This window comes from Pecten maximus, chromosome 5 (genome assembly GCF_902652985.1).
Source record: "Pecten maximus chromosome 5, xPecMax1.1, whole genome shotgun sequence".
Lineage (NCBI taxonomy): Eukaryota > Metazoa > Mollusca > Bivalvia > Pectinida > Pectinidae > Pecten > Pecten maximus.
In genome coordinates this window covers 14,437,075-14,453,367 of record NC_047019.1, presented here as the reverse complement: position 1 = coordinate 14,453,367, position 16,293 = coordinate 14,437,075, and the positions used below count along the sequence as shown (strand labels likewise).

General features: G+C 38.6%; 2 non-coding genes across 2 annotated transcripts; both read right to left on the bottom strand.

Moving 5' to 3' along the window:
- Window positions 1-15,110: 15,110 nt before the first annotated feature.
- Trnav-cac lies at window positions 15,111-15,183 on the bottom strand. Its single transcript has one exon. It is a non-coding gene; the product is annotated as a tRNA-Val (tRNA).
- Window positions 15,184-15,368: 185 nt separating this feature from the next.
- Trnav-aac lies at window positions 15,369-15,441 on the bottom strand. Its single transcript has one exon. It is a non-coding gene; the product is annotated as a tRNA-Val (tRNA).
- Between the last annotated feature and the right edge of the window lie 852 nt (window positions 15,442-16,293).

The window sequence follows — 16,293 nt, the reverse complement described above, 5'->3', positions numbered from 1 at the left end:
TGCCTTTATTATTTACTCGAGCAATGGACGGTATAATACCCATCCTTTACCGGTTAGGAAATACCAAACAGTATCTAAATCCTCACTGAACTAGCATTGTTACCCATATATTCGCTGTAATATACATCATATTTCGCGCGTTGAATGGAATGAATTAGCACGAAATTACTTTCTCCCACGGGTATTCCGCTGGGTTGTGTGACACACGTGGTTGTACCCGTGTACGCCGCAGAGTATCAGTTCAGGCAGCGCACTGGGCGACGACAGAGGGAAACAAATCGTGCTACGTTTCTATATACTGTACTGTAGGTGTGATGAGTGACGGCGAAGGTGGGAGTAATTGCAGACAAAATGACATTTGTGAAAAACAGCCGTCCATGTCTGAATTATTAAATGCAATTACTTCCAGTAAAGAAACTTTTCAAAGCCAAATTTGTGAGTTGAAAAGAGAAATTTCTGCTAAAGGTTTGGAAAAGGATATAGATTTTAAGAGACTCAAAGAAGACACCGAGTTTCAGTGGAAGAGAAACGGTAATAAAGACCAGTATAAATTCAATTCAGAGGTAGAGGATAATGTGAAGCAAGCCGTGTGGGGGTTACAAAACGGAAACATTGGCTATTGTGAGGAAACTTTAAACAAAGTGATAGAAGACATAGCAGAGAGAAACCGGCATATCAGGTTGGCGGATAGGTCAGACTACGGTTGGGACACAGTTAAACATTATATTTCCGACCAAATAGCTAAAGACTCGGATGACCTGAAGAAAATTTATAAGGCGGAATCAGACGCTAAGAAGGAGAAGAGCAAAAAAGAGTTACAGTCAAAACGATATCAGCGTCGTTCCAGATATGTTCGTTCGGCACCCTATCCCTCGTTTGCTGTGGGTACACATACTTCCGGTTTGGGGAATCATCCTACTGTTGCTGTTGGGAATCCTGTTTTCAACGCTGGACACCAGCTTTTTCGTGGCCCAAGGAAGGGATGGGGTCCTGCAGGACCAATCTGTTTCGGTTGTGGACAGTACGGGCACATTAGACGGGAATGTGGAGTCAGCGGAGGTTCTAGAGTGGACGGCAAGGCGACAGGCACATCAAAATAAGACAAGTCGTCCGCCATCGAACTAAGGGACCACCATGGTGAAACAGACCAAGGCACAGAGTCTGATTTTAGATAAGTATTTTAAACCATGCGATTCTACAAAAACACTAATTCTAGATGAGCCCACTGATGATTATTGTGAGTATGAACAAGGGGAACGAGAAATAATTGTGAAGAGCAGATTGAAAAGTTCTATTGAATTCTGGAAATCCTTCTGTAGAAATCAATTTGTGCTGGATGTAATCCAGTATGGATATAAGATCCCACTTTTCTCATCTCCTCCCAAAATGTATCTACCAAATAATAAATCTGCTCTGAGTAACGCTAATTTTGTTAAGGAAGCAATAACACAGCTAGTTAGGAAGGTGCTGGTTGAACGGTGTGAAGATGTACCCTTGGTAGTAAATCCCCTTACAGTTTCAACACAATCGAATGGTCAGAAGAGGTTAATTTTGGACCTAAGGTGTGTTAACGCACATTTACGGAAGGAGAAAGTTAAATTTGACGATATAAGAACTGTTCAAAAATATTACTATGGATTTAATAAGTGGGCAAACTGGGCAAAAGCGAATAATTTAGCCATATTTCCAGTGAAAACTTTACATCTTTGTCTGTTTTGCAATTTTTTGTTATCTGTGGGAACAAGTCAAAGTGTGTCGACAGACATTTTTTATAGCATTCGATGGGCACATAATATGGTTGGAGAGAGTTCTGCAACTGAAAGCTGTTTAGTAAAAAAATGTATTTGAAGGTGCAAAAAGGAAAGTTTCAAAACCAGTGGTAAAGAAAAATATTATTACAGTTGACATTTTGGAAAAATTGTATGAAAAATATTATTATGAGAGCAATTTGTTTGTCGCAAAGGACTATAACAATATCTTTGTTGTCTTATGCAGGGTTTTTGAGAAGTGCAGAGGTGCTCGCCCTCATGAGATGTGATATAAAAGTGTCCTCCACCCACATGGAGATCTTCATTGAGAAATCAAAGACGGATATTTATCGGGATGGAGCCTGGTTAGTTATCGCGAGGACAGGTAACAAGTTGTGTCCAGTGAATCACTTGGAGTTGGATTGTAAATTAGCATCAATTAGTGCTGGAAGCGGTGAATTTCTATTTCGTAATCTTACAAAATGCGGTGAAGGATATGTGTTGCGAAAAGTGAATGCACCAATGAATTATTCTCGACTTCGCGAGCAAATTAATTGCTTTCTATAAGTCTGTAGTTCCGGACATTTCTAGTTTTGGTCTACACAGTTTCCAGACTGGCGATGCCAGTGCAGCGGCAAATCATGGGATTCCGGACAGGTTGTTTAAAAAGCACGGTCTGAAACTGCCAAGGACGGATATGTCAAAGATGGTTTGTTGGAGAGACTGACAGTTTCTAAAAATCTTGGTTTATAGGGCATATGATCATTAAGGAACATTACAAATACTTGACAGTTATGCATATATACTGCTTTTTATTTCAGGATGGATAAGGTTGATCATTGTGGGTAGAGGATGCGGCTAGGTTTCTATTGATATAAACTGTACATATAAGTGTTTAATTTTTTCAGTTTGATTGGTGGCAGAGTTCGGCATTAGCCCGTTCTTTATATTCATCGTGCAGTGCGTTGTGAATATGCTGTGATGTGTTTATTGTTCATTGCCACCTGGTGGGTGGCCTGTTTGAGAAATCATATTTCGCGCGTTTGAATGGAAGTGAATTAGCACGAAATTACTTTCTCCCACAGGGTATTCCGCTCGGTGGTGTGACACGGGGTTGTACACGTGTACACCGCAGAGTATCAGATGTTCAGGCAGCGCGCTGGGCGAGGACAGAGGGAAAAAAATTGTTGTTTTTTTGGGGCTGATAAAATGTAAATTTTATATTTAAATGGCAATCGTGCAGTGCGTTGTGAATATGCTGTGATGTGTTTGTTGTTCGTTGCCACCTGGTGGGTGGCCTGTGGGAGAAACGTGCCTAGGTTCTAACGTTACTTATGTAGCGCTGTATTTGAACCACCAAGATGTAAACTGCCTCAGTACACTTAAAACGGTCCCCAAATCACCGTAAAATAATAGCGATACAAGTAAGTTTCACAGACATTAATCCTAACCCTGACAGGTCCCAGATTTGTACCTATTACATATAATTATCCAACACTGTAGCATGTGTTTTACAACAAACTTTGATTGAGCAATTAAATCCTCAGATTGAAGAAAAAAATGACAAACTTTATGAACAACGACGAGAAAATGAAATCATTGCTAAACACCTGTGTAGAGAAGAAAGCTGGAGATTTTATTCAGAAGGAAGTCAGTCACCAATTTCGAAACAATGTTGTAGCTCTTGAACAAAATAATTTACTTCAAGATAATGCAATTAAAGATTTATACACAAAAATCGAAGAACCAGAAAATAAGGTCCAAGTCCAAGGATCCATTCTTGATGAGAACGGGCAATATTCTCGCAAGACGTGTCTTAAGTTTCTAAATGTACCAGTCCCTAAAAGTGAAACTGCCATAACTTTCGACCCTCTTGCAGCTATTCTACGTATTCGCCAAAATTCCCTACGTGTGAGGATTTCCGACAGCGACATATCCGATGCCGTATACTCGGGCCTATCAAGGATAATAAAACCACTGTCATTGCCCGGTTTGTGAGGTATTTGGACCGTCAAAAAATATTTGAGTGCAAGAAACAGCTAAAAGGAAACAAAAATGGAACAATGATTGTTGAAGTACTTACCCCGAATCGTCAGAAGGTTATTAATGAACTTAACAAACTCCGCTATGAAGGAAAAAAATCAGAAACTTAAAACAAAGTCCAAATCCAGTCAATCTGTGACATCTCCACATATGTGTCCGATTATACCTATCAACCAAACAAACAAAAGTAACATAAGTCGTTGTTTGAAATTACTTACTGTACCTGTCGTATGAAGTTGTCTTTGAATCTCAGTGTTAGATTAATTTTCACTTTTTTTTTCTTTGTTCTTCCTTTCATCATGGCAAATTTGTACCTGATAAAACATGATACTTATCTTACATCACACAGAATCAAATTGGTATGTAATCCAATGGTAAAAAAGTATAACATCTTCTTGTTAAGTTATACTTACCTTGTTACTCGTTTTGTAAACATTTGCATTAGATGTCGATGTTTTATTGAAAATTCCTAATTATAGTATAAACCCTTTTTACGTCCCTTTTACTTCAATTTCATACTAGCTGAGGTATTAGATAGTAACGAAATATATGTAAATATTTTGATGGTATCGACTTTTTGCGAACAGGGGCCTGGTTGTTGTTGAGAGGTATATACGCTTTTGAACCTGTCCTATTATTTGTAACGCATGTTGTGGCTTGTATAGTCCTCGGTTGAAATTTGAAAATATAATTGGTATATAAGAGGTTTATATTCTATCAGATTTCGTTTTCCTATGTGTCTCGGGGAGATGTTCGAGTTTGGACGGTTCTGGACAGTACAGTAGCTATTGGCTGTGACGGATTTGCCTGGTCCCTGTGCCTAAATGTTGTGCCTATATTTGTACTATATACCTGTCGCCCGGACCGTGCTTTGGGTTGATTTGCATGCCTGTCGCACGGTCCGTGAAACAGGTGAACATCTCGTACAATCTGTGTTTAGATTGTTTGGTAAATACCTGTAGCCCGACCCGTGTTACAAGGGTCATGTGCACTTTATCGTTCGTTCTTGCATAGCATGTACATCGTCATGTCTTATGGTTTGTACGGTAAAATAGACTAATTTAAAAGCGTTAATGTCCTTTTCTTAATTATATTTACAATATGCTAACAATTTATCTGATCTGCAAAAACAGATGAATTGGCCAATCAGGAAATATCATTTTTATTCATTTTTTTGTCTGAAGTACCTGCTCATATTTGTTGTGAATACACTTATAATTCTGATATGTAAAATTATTTATTTTCATTAGTTTTTTTTTTTTTTTAGGTCATCTGACCCGAAGGGTCAGGATGACCTATAGCCATCGTGCTTCGTTCGTCGTCGTGCGCCGTCCGTAAACTTTTCACATTTCAATCTAAGTTCCAGCAGTGGGATTGAGCTGAAACTTGCCTGAAATGATCCTGATATGATCCCGAGCAAGTGTTGTTATTTTTCGGGTCGGTCCGAAATCCAAGATGGCCGCCGTGGCCACCATCTTGAAAAACACATTTTAAACTTCTTCTCAAGTTCCACCAGTGCTATTGAGCTGAAACTTGCCTGAAATGATCCTGATATGATCCCGACTAAGTGTTGTTATTTTTCGGATGGGTCCGAAATCCAAGATGGCCTCCATTTTGAAAAACACATTTTAAACTTCTCAAGTTCAACCAGTGCTATTGAACTGAAACTTGCCTGAAATGATCCTGATATGATCCCAACCAAATGTTATTTTTCGGGTCGGTCCAAAATCCAAGATGGCCGCCGTGGCCGCCATCTTGAAAAACACATTTTAAACTAATCAAGGTCCACCAGTGGGAGGCCGTCCTTAAATGACCTTAGCTGTTAATAGGACGTTAAACAAAATAAACCAAACCAAACCAAATCCACCAGTGCTATTGAGCTGAAACTTGCCTGAAATGATCCTGATATGATCCCAACCAAGTGTTGTTATTTTTCGGGTCGGTCTGAAATCCAACATGGCCGCCGTGGCCGCCATCTTGAAAAACACATTTTAAACTTCTTCTCAAGTTCCACCAGTGTTATTGAGCTGAAACTTGCCTGAAATGATCCTAATATGATCCCGACCAAGTGTTGTTATTTTTCGGGTCGGTCCGAAATCCAAGATGGCCGCCATCTTGATAAACACATTTAAAATTTCTTCTCAAGTTCCACCAGTGCTGTTGGGCTGAAACTTGCCAGAAATGATCCTGAGATGATCCCCACCAAGTGTTGTTATTTTTTGGATAGGTCTGAAATCAAAGATGGCCGCCATATCCGCCATCTTGAAAAACACATTTTAAACTAATCAAGTTCCACCAGTGGGAGGCCGTCCTTAAATGACCTTAGCTGTTAATAGGACGTTAAACAAAATAAACCAAACCAAAGCAAATCCACCAGTGCTATTGAGCTGAAACTTGCCAGGATTGATACTGATATGATCCCAACCAAGTGTTGTTATTTTTCGGGTCGGTCTGAAATCCAACATGGCCGCCGTGGCCGCCATCTTGAAAAACACATTTTAAACTTCTTAAGTTCCACCAGTGTTATTGAGCTGAAACTTGCCTGAAATGATCCTGATATGATCCCGACCAAGTGTTGTTATTTTTCGGGTCGGTCCGAAATCCAAGATGGCCGCCATCTTGATAAACACATTTTAAATTTCTTCTCAAGTTCCACCAGTGCTGTTGGGCTGAAACTTGCCAGAAATGATCCTGAGATGATCCCCACCAAGTGTTGTTATTTTTTGGATTGGTCTGAAATCAAAGATGGCCGCCATATCCGCCATCTTGAAAAACACATTTTAAACTAATCAAGTTCCACCAGTGGGAGGCCGTCCTTAAATGACCTTAGCTGTTAATAGGACGTTAAACAAAATAAACCAAACCAAAGCAAATCCACCAGTGCTATTGAGCTGAAACTTGCCAGGATTGATCCTGATATGATCCCAACCAAGTGTTGTTATTTTTCGGGTCGGTCTGAAATCCAACATGGCCGCCGTGGCCGCCATCTTGAAAAACACATTTTAAACTTCTTAAGTTCCACCAGTGTTATTGAGCTGAAACTTGCCTGAAATGATCCTGATATGATCCCAACCAAGTGTTGTTATTTTTCGGGTCGGTCCGAAATCCAAGATGGCCGCTATAGCCGCCATCTTGAAAAACACATTTTAAACTTCTTCTCGAGTTCCACAAGTGCTGTTGGGCTGAAACTTGCCTGAAATGTTCCTGAGATGATCCCGACCAAGTGTTGTTATTTTTTAGATTGGTCGCAAATCCAAGATGGCCCCCATATCCCCAATCTTAAAAAACACATTTTAAACTTCTTCTCCGGTTCCACTGGTGCCATTGAGCTGGAAATTGGTGAGGATGTTAAGGAAGGAGGGCCAACAAAGTGTTGTTGTTTTTTTCGGCCTCGTAAAAACTTTGACATGGCAGCAATGACAGCCATTTTGTAACATGATTGCGCAATCATGGTTTTCATGAACAACACCTATTTCAAACTTCTTCTCAAATTCCACCGGTAGGATTCAGCTCTTACTTACCAGAAATTATCCTTAGATGGTCCAGACCAAGTGTTATTATTTATTGGGTCGGTCAGAAATCCAAGATGGCCACCATGGCCAACAATGCCACTATATACTTGCTACAAAGAATTCATACTACAATAATATAAGGGTTTTAATTTAGAGTCAGATGACCGTTAAGGCCCCTGGGCCTCTTGTTATTTTTTTCTGTTTAAAACTGAAATTCAAATTTCCCGCGCTCCCGTTCTGGTGAGCGCTAATCATGGAACAGCCAACAGCCACATCTTGAGGACTACAAAAATAGTCCATGGAAATATATTTAAAAAAAACAACGATCAATCGTAATCTACTGCTTAATTTGTATTTAATGTTAAAATAACAATATTCTATTACATATAATCGTGAAAATACATATAAATTTACGCTTTGTAAGACTTAGTTTCTTTTTAATTTTCCTGCATTCGCGGACTGGTTACGCACCACTTGACGAGCCACGCTTCATTTCAAATGGCGATAAACACGTGAGACTATGAAGACTGAAAATTGAACACGCAGTCTTTGAATGAGGAGCTCGTGAAAAAACCTGGTGTTGACATTATGGATTGGACCTTTACTTCACTGTTGGAAACCACAGATGGGGCTACCGACTGAAGGCATAGTATATTATCTTCATCAGACTGGCGTGTCTGTGACATGTTCGACCCTGACGCGGCCGCAATTTTCAACGATGATGGATGGTTTTCATGCGATGGAGCAGGGGCGTTGTTAACCATGGCTGATAGTGATGTGCTCAATGCTTTCTTCTGGTTTGAAGACAGATCGGTTGTATGCACGAAGGGATGACTCGCAGCGATGGTCAGTATTGAATAGTGGTCGCCCGGAGGCAGTGAGGCGTGTATGGCTTCTCAATTTCGAACGATTTACAAATATGTGTGAGAAAATGAGCAAAGCTACGTTTAGCCAGTGGTTTTGTGCTATACCACACTGTTGTTGTCTGGGGAGAACTGCAGGCTTCCTTGTTATACTGATTAAATAACATTGTTGCGTTCGGATCAGTATTTTTCTAAGAAAAATCTCAACATTTCAACCGGACATGTCCGAGATTCAGGACAACCGTACATTCGTTTATCCTGGTTAGATTCTGTGGAATTTACACCCCCTTGATGATTTTTTTGTGCTGTGTGCAAGTGTTACGTAATCACCAGATTCGTCGCTGTGAAATTCAGAAGAATTCCGGGTTAACTTGTAGTGAAACTCCATGCCTCGGGAGACGAAATGAACTGACAGGTTAAACCATACACATTGTCTGAGGATTACAGGATTTGGTTTGGTTTATTTTGTTTAACGTCCTATTAACATCTAAGGTCATTTAAGGACGGCCTCCCGTGCGTGCGACATGTATGCTTGTGGTGAGTGCGTATGTGTGTTTTGGGAGGCTGCGGTTTGTCCGTGTTAAGTCTCCTTGTGATAGGCCGGAACTTTTGCCGATTTAAAGTGCTATCTCACTGAAGCATACTGCCGAAGACACCCAGCAGCACACCCCACCCGGTCACATTATACTGACAACGGGCCAACCAGTCGTCCCACTCCAAATATGCTGAGCGCTAAGCAGGAGTAGCAACTACCATTTTTAAAGACTCTGGTATGTCTCGGCTAGGGGACAGAACCCAAAACCTCCCTCACAGCGGCGAACGCTCAACTAAAGGCCAAAAGTGAGGCATTGTCAAGGGAGACATTTGGAAGAAGAAAGTTGTTAAGAAAGAAGAAAAAAGATAAGATCCCAAATTTAGTCGCCTCTTACGATCATGCAATGGGGCCAGCAGGTACAATTCTTACACCCTACCTGCAGGGCAGATTACAGGAGAGTCCTTTGCTCCGGACAGGTAAGATGATATTTTGTCTAAATGTGCTGGCTCTATTATGTCTTTGTGTTTGGTTGGTTTGCTTTGACCTGATTTTTCCCTATGTTTCAGTAGCCCGTCCAAAATTCCGCTCGTCTGACGAAATTCCTTATCGCGAACGATATCTATGTTTCTGTTGAGGTCAACGAGATGCCGGTTTATTGCCCCCCTGATGTTTTTTAAGGTATTTTTGTGGTAAAGCTTATCGGATCCCATTTTGTTTGGTCTTGCTTCCACATAAAACGTTTGTAGCAGTTTGGACAATTGATCGGAAGTTATTGTTTTAAAATCCTTCCCGGATTCCCTTGTTTCCATGTTCCAGTCTGGAAAAAAATAGAATCTAGACAGCTGAGGAAGTGACATAGTCATCTGTGTAACATTTAAACCCGTTTTTTGATTGCGTTGAAGAAATTGCAACATTTAACGTGTTTTATTTCATTTTGTACAAAATGACATTATCAACAAACTTCCATCATCGCATGATGTTACAAAGGCCTGTGCATATTTTGTTAATCTTACCCTGAAATAACTTGACTCCCCATGCCGTGTTTTTCTTTGTTGACTTTTCCTGTCGTGAATCAAACATCTCCGCTAGTTCTTCTTCGGAGGTAGGGCGTAAGAATTGTACCTGCTGCCCCCATTGCATGATCGTAAGAGGCGACTAAACTTGGGATCTTATCTTTTCTCTTCTTTCTTAACAACTTTCTTCTTCCTAATGTCTCCCTTGACAATGCCTCACTTTTGGCCTTTAGTTGAGCGTTCGCCGCTGTGAGGAAGGTTTTGGGTTCTGTCCCCTGGCCGAGACATACCAGAGTCTTTAAAAATGGTAGTTGCTACTCCTGCTTAGCGCTCAGCATATTTGGAGTGGGACGACTGGTTCGCCCGTTGTCAGTATAATGTGACCGGGTGGGGTGTCCTGCTGGGTGTCTTCGGCAGTATGCTTCAGTGAGGTAGCACTATAAATCGGCAAAAGTTTCGGCCTATCACAAGGAGACTTAACACGAACATACGGCAGCCTCCCAAAACACACATACGCACTCACCACACGCATGCATGTCGCACGCACGGGACGCCGTCCTTAAATGACCTTGGCTGTTAATAGGACGTTAAACAAAATAAACCAAACCAAACCAATCTTCTTCGGATGTTGAAACAAATCTTTTTTGTTTATGATCTGATGTATGTGTTTCAGCTACGATGCCAGGAATTTTGGGTTCAAGCTTAGTAGATGAGGGTAGGCCTAGCGGAGATTATGGTGGAGGGAGGTCGTCCATGGCTGGACGTTTGAGCTCCTCATCCATGGCGACATCAACTCCTATGGAGCTGGCAAGAGCCTCTAGGGTTTCCAAATCAAGTGTTGCGAAGAATTCATCCCCCGATTCAACTTTTTCACCTTCTGATGAATCGTTTAGTTCCTCTGGTAACGTCAAGTTCCAATTTCCGAAGTTTTCATTCATGTTACGTTTTTAGTAGTACCTTGTACTGTAGCGAGCAGACGACGGAAAGTATAAGGCAGGTGGCGTTCTTTTTATATCAAAAATAAATTTTGTTAAAATTGTTGAGACATTTTAAAATACTATTTTATAGATTTTTTAAACAATTTAGAAAAAAATTAACTTAAAAAAAATATCTAGTGTATTTCATTGAGTAATTAAGGGGAGGCAACCTCTATTGTTTACTTGTCTAGTCTACTATATATTCATACGCTTTGGAAGTTATGTGGAAATGAACAACGTTTTTTTTTTCCTACATTCATATAGTGTCATTATCATTCATAGGATGGTAAATATATCCCAATTCTTTTTCTGATACTGGTAATATTAAGGCTGGAGTACCACAGGGCTCTATCCTTGGTCCCCTACTATTCTTGATTTATATAAATGATATTGCTGAAGTTATGCTTTCTGCATCACGTCTTTTTGCAGATGATACTTCACTTATGAGTCCATCTGCCTCTTGTAATGAAATTGAAATAAATATTAACCAGGACTTCTTGGGCAAAGAGATGGTTGGTAGATTTAATCCACGTAAAACAGAAGCAATTTTTATTTCGAACTCTAATAGTTTAGAAGTCATTGAATTGGAATTTGAAAACGAGTTCTTAAACTTTAGTAATAACCATAGACATTTTGTTTAACGTCCTATTAACATCTAAGGTCAAATTGAGTGACCATATTAAAAATAATTATACGCCTGTTCTTAAAAAGCTCAATGCTCTGAGAAAATTGAAATACATGCTTAAACGTGATACATTAATAAGAATATATAAAACATTTATCTTACCGGTTTTGGAACATGCGTGTGAATTATGGGATGGGTGTAATGTGTTAGAATCAAATTTATTAGAAAAGGCCCAACGTGAAGCGGCACGTATTATAACTGGTTTAGCTTCATATGCTAGTATCAAATCTTCATACATTGAAACGGGTCTAGAGGCACTTTCGGATAGACGTAATAGAAGAAAACTACGATTACTGTATCAGATGAAAAATAATATAACTCCAGATTTTTTTAAATATTCTAGTGCCTCAATCTGTTGATCAAACCACCCCTTATGCATTGAGAAATAGAAGTAATTTTGTTATTCCTAACTATAGGCTTTCCAATACAAATTCATCCTTTTTACCTTCAACTCTTCGTCTATGGAACGAATTAGATCATAATATTAGATCTTCTCCTAGCTTGAGCATTTTCAAAAATGCTATTACACCAGATATAAATACATTAAAACCTCCCAGTTATTATGGTTTTGGTGAAAGGAAAATTAATGTAATTCACACTAAATTAAGGTATCAAAATAGTTCTCTCAAATATGGCTTATTTCGTTTTAACCTGGTAGAAAATGCTGAATGTATTCGTGGTAACCCCTGTGAAAATGCCTTTCATTTTTTCTTTGAGTGTCCAAATTATGATATACAGGGGCAATTACTTTTTCTTAGTCTTCGAAATCTAGATATAGATGCAGCTATAAACTTACAGTTACTCCTATGTGGAAATGTTCATCTGCCTGTAGACACTAATTTAAAGAGGCTTACCCGCAGACGGACCGGTAAACGGCACATCTCCGATCACTAAATAAACTTCAGTACACGTTTCTATGTGACAAAATTAGAGGCTTTCCGACTTTATTTCTTGAAAACAATTACAGAATATGTATTTAAAAGACGTTTTAAAACTCAACCTGAGAGGGAAATGTATGGAATGTAACGGCAAATCTTCTTTGTAAATCGCCGCTGCCTTTGAAGTTATCACTGTGCGGCACTGTGCACGTGCTTGTTTCTTTGATGTGTCAATCAAATTAGACTCCACTTTATAGCGGGGACTTATTGCGGGTTGCGATTAAATAAATAATATTTAAAAAATGAGGTTTTAATATCACTTTTCAGCGTTTTATAAGGAAAATAAAATAAAAAACTCAACAATTCCAACAATCTGTCATATGTAAAAAAAATCTTTTTCTATTAGCCAATTTTTCTGATCTCTCTGCGGGCAAGCCTCTTTAATCATATTCAGAAATGTGCACAAGTTTATAAAAACAAGTAATAGATTTTAAAATGCATGATATTTGTTTGTTCTGTACTTCCTGCCTTTTGACAAATCGGAGAGCAATGTAACAAAGATATTACAAAAATATTGAATTGGTGACCTTAAGTCTTTATTTTGTCAAATATTGTAATTTTGTATTTGTTTTGGGAAAGGGCGTTGGTCAGTTGCAAAAACTTGTGCCCAATCCCTTTGTACGTTTTGACAATAAAATATGTTTGAATCATATAATTATCTTTAGCTGTACTTGACTAGGCTGGTTCCGTTACATATAGACAAGCGTCCATTCGTATGGAAATCAGTAAAGTTTACAAGATTATAAACAACTTCACCTTTGGAATTTCACGTTTTTATAAAAGACTGAGAAAATAAGCACCGAAATCGTTATCAATAATTTATTCACATACATGTATTTTTTGTACTAGGACACGTGTCAATCAATGAGTGTATCGTGCAAACACGCGTAACACACATATCACGAGAATTTAGCAGTTTTACAATTAATACCGGAGTTCCAACTAGAAATTGGCCGTGTATAAATTAAAGTGACATAACATTTTGAAGTTAGGGAATCCTATCCGAGAAGCCCTCAATTACAATAGATAACCTAGTATGTACATGTATTATATATAGAGAGAATCTTACATGAGTGGCTATTTCATATGGAATTTATTAAACTCGTTCAATAATTTGATATGCAATGGGCCTTTAGGCGTTTCTAATAGAAAAATTAAGTCGATTGATAGTAAAATTGAAATGTGTCAACAACTCACAACGTTTAAAAGCGTTAAACAATTGGTCTTTTGAACAAATAAAAAATATTCCTTAAATAAAGTAAGAAAATTCCACGTAACTGAGAATGATACAGAAATTGATTGCGATGATTGATGAGAATGTGAGAGTGATGCCTGAAAGTGTAAAAGATGAATGGGTGACAAGAATGAAAGTTGAGAAAGTTAAAACAGCTAGCAAAAAAATATTACTGCAATTTTTGACCAGTGTTCGGGAACTAGTAAATGAACAAACAATTCCCGATTTTTCCTGAATACATTGTAAATTGACTGAATTTGGATACCAATTTGTGTGTCTTTGTTAACATCTAAGTAACAAATTCCAAAGGTAGAATATTGAATTTATGTATATAGTTAACATTTCGACAATTTTTACCGGTTGATAAGCCATATTCTTTTACCCACTGCACTTTTTGCAACATTATTGACAAATCATTATCTAATGAATGGAACAGGTGACTGATGCTTAGTAACTGTGTAGTAAAAGAGATCATGTGATCACATTTCATTTAGACGATTGGCTGAACCTCGCATTGCATTATGGATAACAGGCCCGTGACGTAAATCTATGTTTATGTCCTTATATAGCGATCGAGTCGACCTGTAATGTGACCAGGTCGGGTGTGCTGCTGGGTGTCTTCGGCACTATGCTTCAGTGAGGTAGCGCTCAACACATGCATGCATGTCGCACGCACGGGAGGCCGTTCTTAAATGTTTGGTTTGGTTTGGTTTATTTTGTTTAACGTCCTATTAACATCTAAGGTCTTAAATGACCTTAGATGTTAATAGGATGTTAAACAAATAAACCCAAACCAAATCATTATCTTATTCCATTTCACTTATATTATTAATCGGGAAGGGGATGTTATCTTTATTTCATGAAATAGATAAAAGTTATATTCAGGTTCCGACGAGTTTCGAACTCGGGACCTACGTGTGAAGCAGACGTGATAACCACTACAACACGAAACCTCTGCACACTCGCGAAACGGTTTATCTTTATTATTATACAAGTAATCCGATTTGACATAATAATAGTCTTGTCACTTTCCTAATACCTATAATGAAACATGATCCGACGGTACGACCTAGATCACTTATAAGGAGTCGTGCCTCGGGATATTTTTTTTTTATTCTGGGTCATAGGAAAGTGTCGAACCCTCATGACATAAATCTGTAATCTGTGCCACTCTTCTTTCCAGGTACATGTAACAGAAATTTGTATCCACCACATATATTGTTTGCTACAAAATTATGTTGAGTTCTTTTGTATATCTGTTTATATATTGATCAATAATTCATCGTTATAATCAAAATGAGTCGCACGATATAACTACCTAGGTAAGGGATATAAGCCGAAAACTGTCTATTTATATATCCTACACTAATAAAGCGAGCATGGCGGTAAACGAGTGACGATATAATATAAATATTGACAACGAAGAGTTCTTTGAATTAATAAAACTTTTGTTAAGTCTGGTAAGTATCAGAGATATTGTGATGCAGTGTCAAAAAGGTACGAACATGTCTGTGGACTAAATGTGCTGATCAAAAATTAAGGTTGATATGTTAAAAATAAGTAGGTTTCGGCGAGGTTCGAACTCGCGACCTTCTGCGTGTGAAGCAGACGTGATAACCACTACACCACGAAACCGATATGAGCCTGAGATATGAGTTGTCACTAGATTAGCGAAATATAGTATCATTATAAGAAATATACGCAATAAATGTCTTCATTTAACATTTTAATGAAAATAAATATCCGTCATACTAAAATAAGTTTTTTTTTTTATTACATACATATTTTATTTCATAAAATAAAATAAAAAGTATTCCAACAGGTTCCGACGAGTTTCGAACTCGTGACCTTCTGCGTGTTAAGCAGACGTGATAACCACTACACCACGGAACCTCGATACTAACAGATCAGTACTCTCGATTCTCGAGTAGTTATATGTGATTGCACAAGAAAAAATATAAGAATGATAACTAGATGCAATGTGGGGGAAGGGTGGAGTAAATATATCTCACAAGCAGGATATATGGTTGAAAAGAAAAGAGATTAAGAAGGCACAGAGAGAGGATAGGGTACTGTAACAGAGTCGAAAAAGTGTCTATTTGGTAGCACTTGATAGGATATTTATTTTCACACTGTTGTGCCTTGCCAGCCTTAATTAGTGTATAGTATTTTTGAGCAGTCTGCAAAAGATGTGTAAATCCTCTGTTTGTTAAAGTTAAAGATTGTTTTTTATATATGAAAGTTATTGCATCAATGCTATAATATGGCCTTGTTTGTAAAGTTTATAAAGTTAAAAGTTGTTTTGTTTGGTTTGGTTTATTTTGTTTAAAGTCCTATAAACAGCTAAGGTCATTTAAGGACGGCCTCCGTGCGTGCGACATGCATGCGTGTGGTGAGTGCGTATGTGTGTTTTGGGAGGCTGCGGTATGTTCGTGTTAAGTCTCCTAGTGATAGGCTTTTGCCGATTTATAGTGCTACCTCACTGAAGTATACTTCCGAAGACATCCAGCAGCACACCTCACCCAGTCACATTATACTGACAATGACTTCATCAAACAAAACTCAAATAACTGTCCTTGCATGCTGTAGTGCAAGTGCAACATTACATTCCCCCATTAATTGTGTATCCAGGTTGCCGGTTCAATTATAACCCACCTGAGGGTTTCACAGAGGCTGTCATGGGTCGGACAGAGAATGGTTGAACGGACAATGAGCTGTTCTATGTTTGGCTTTCGACCACTTTCC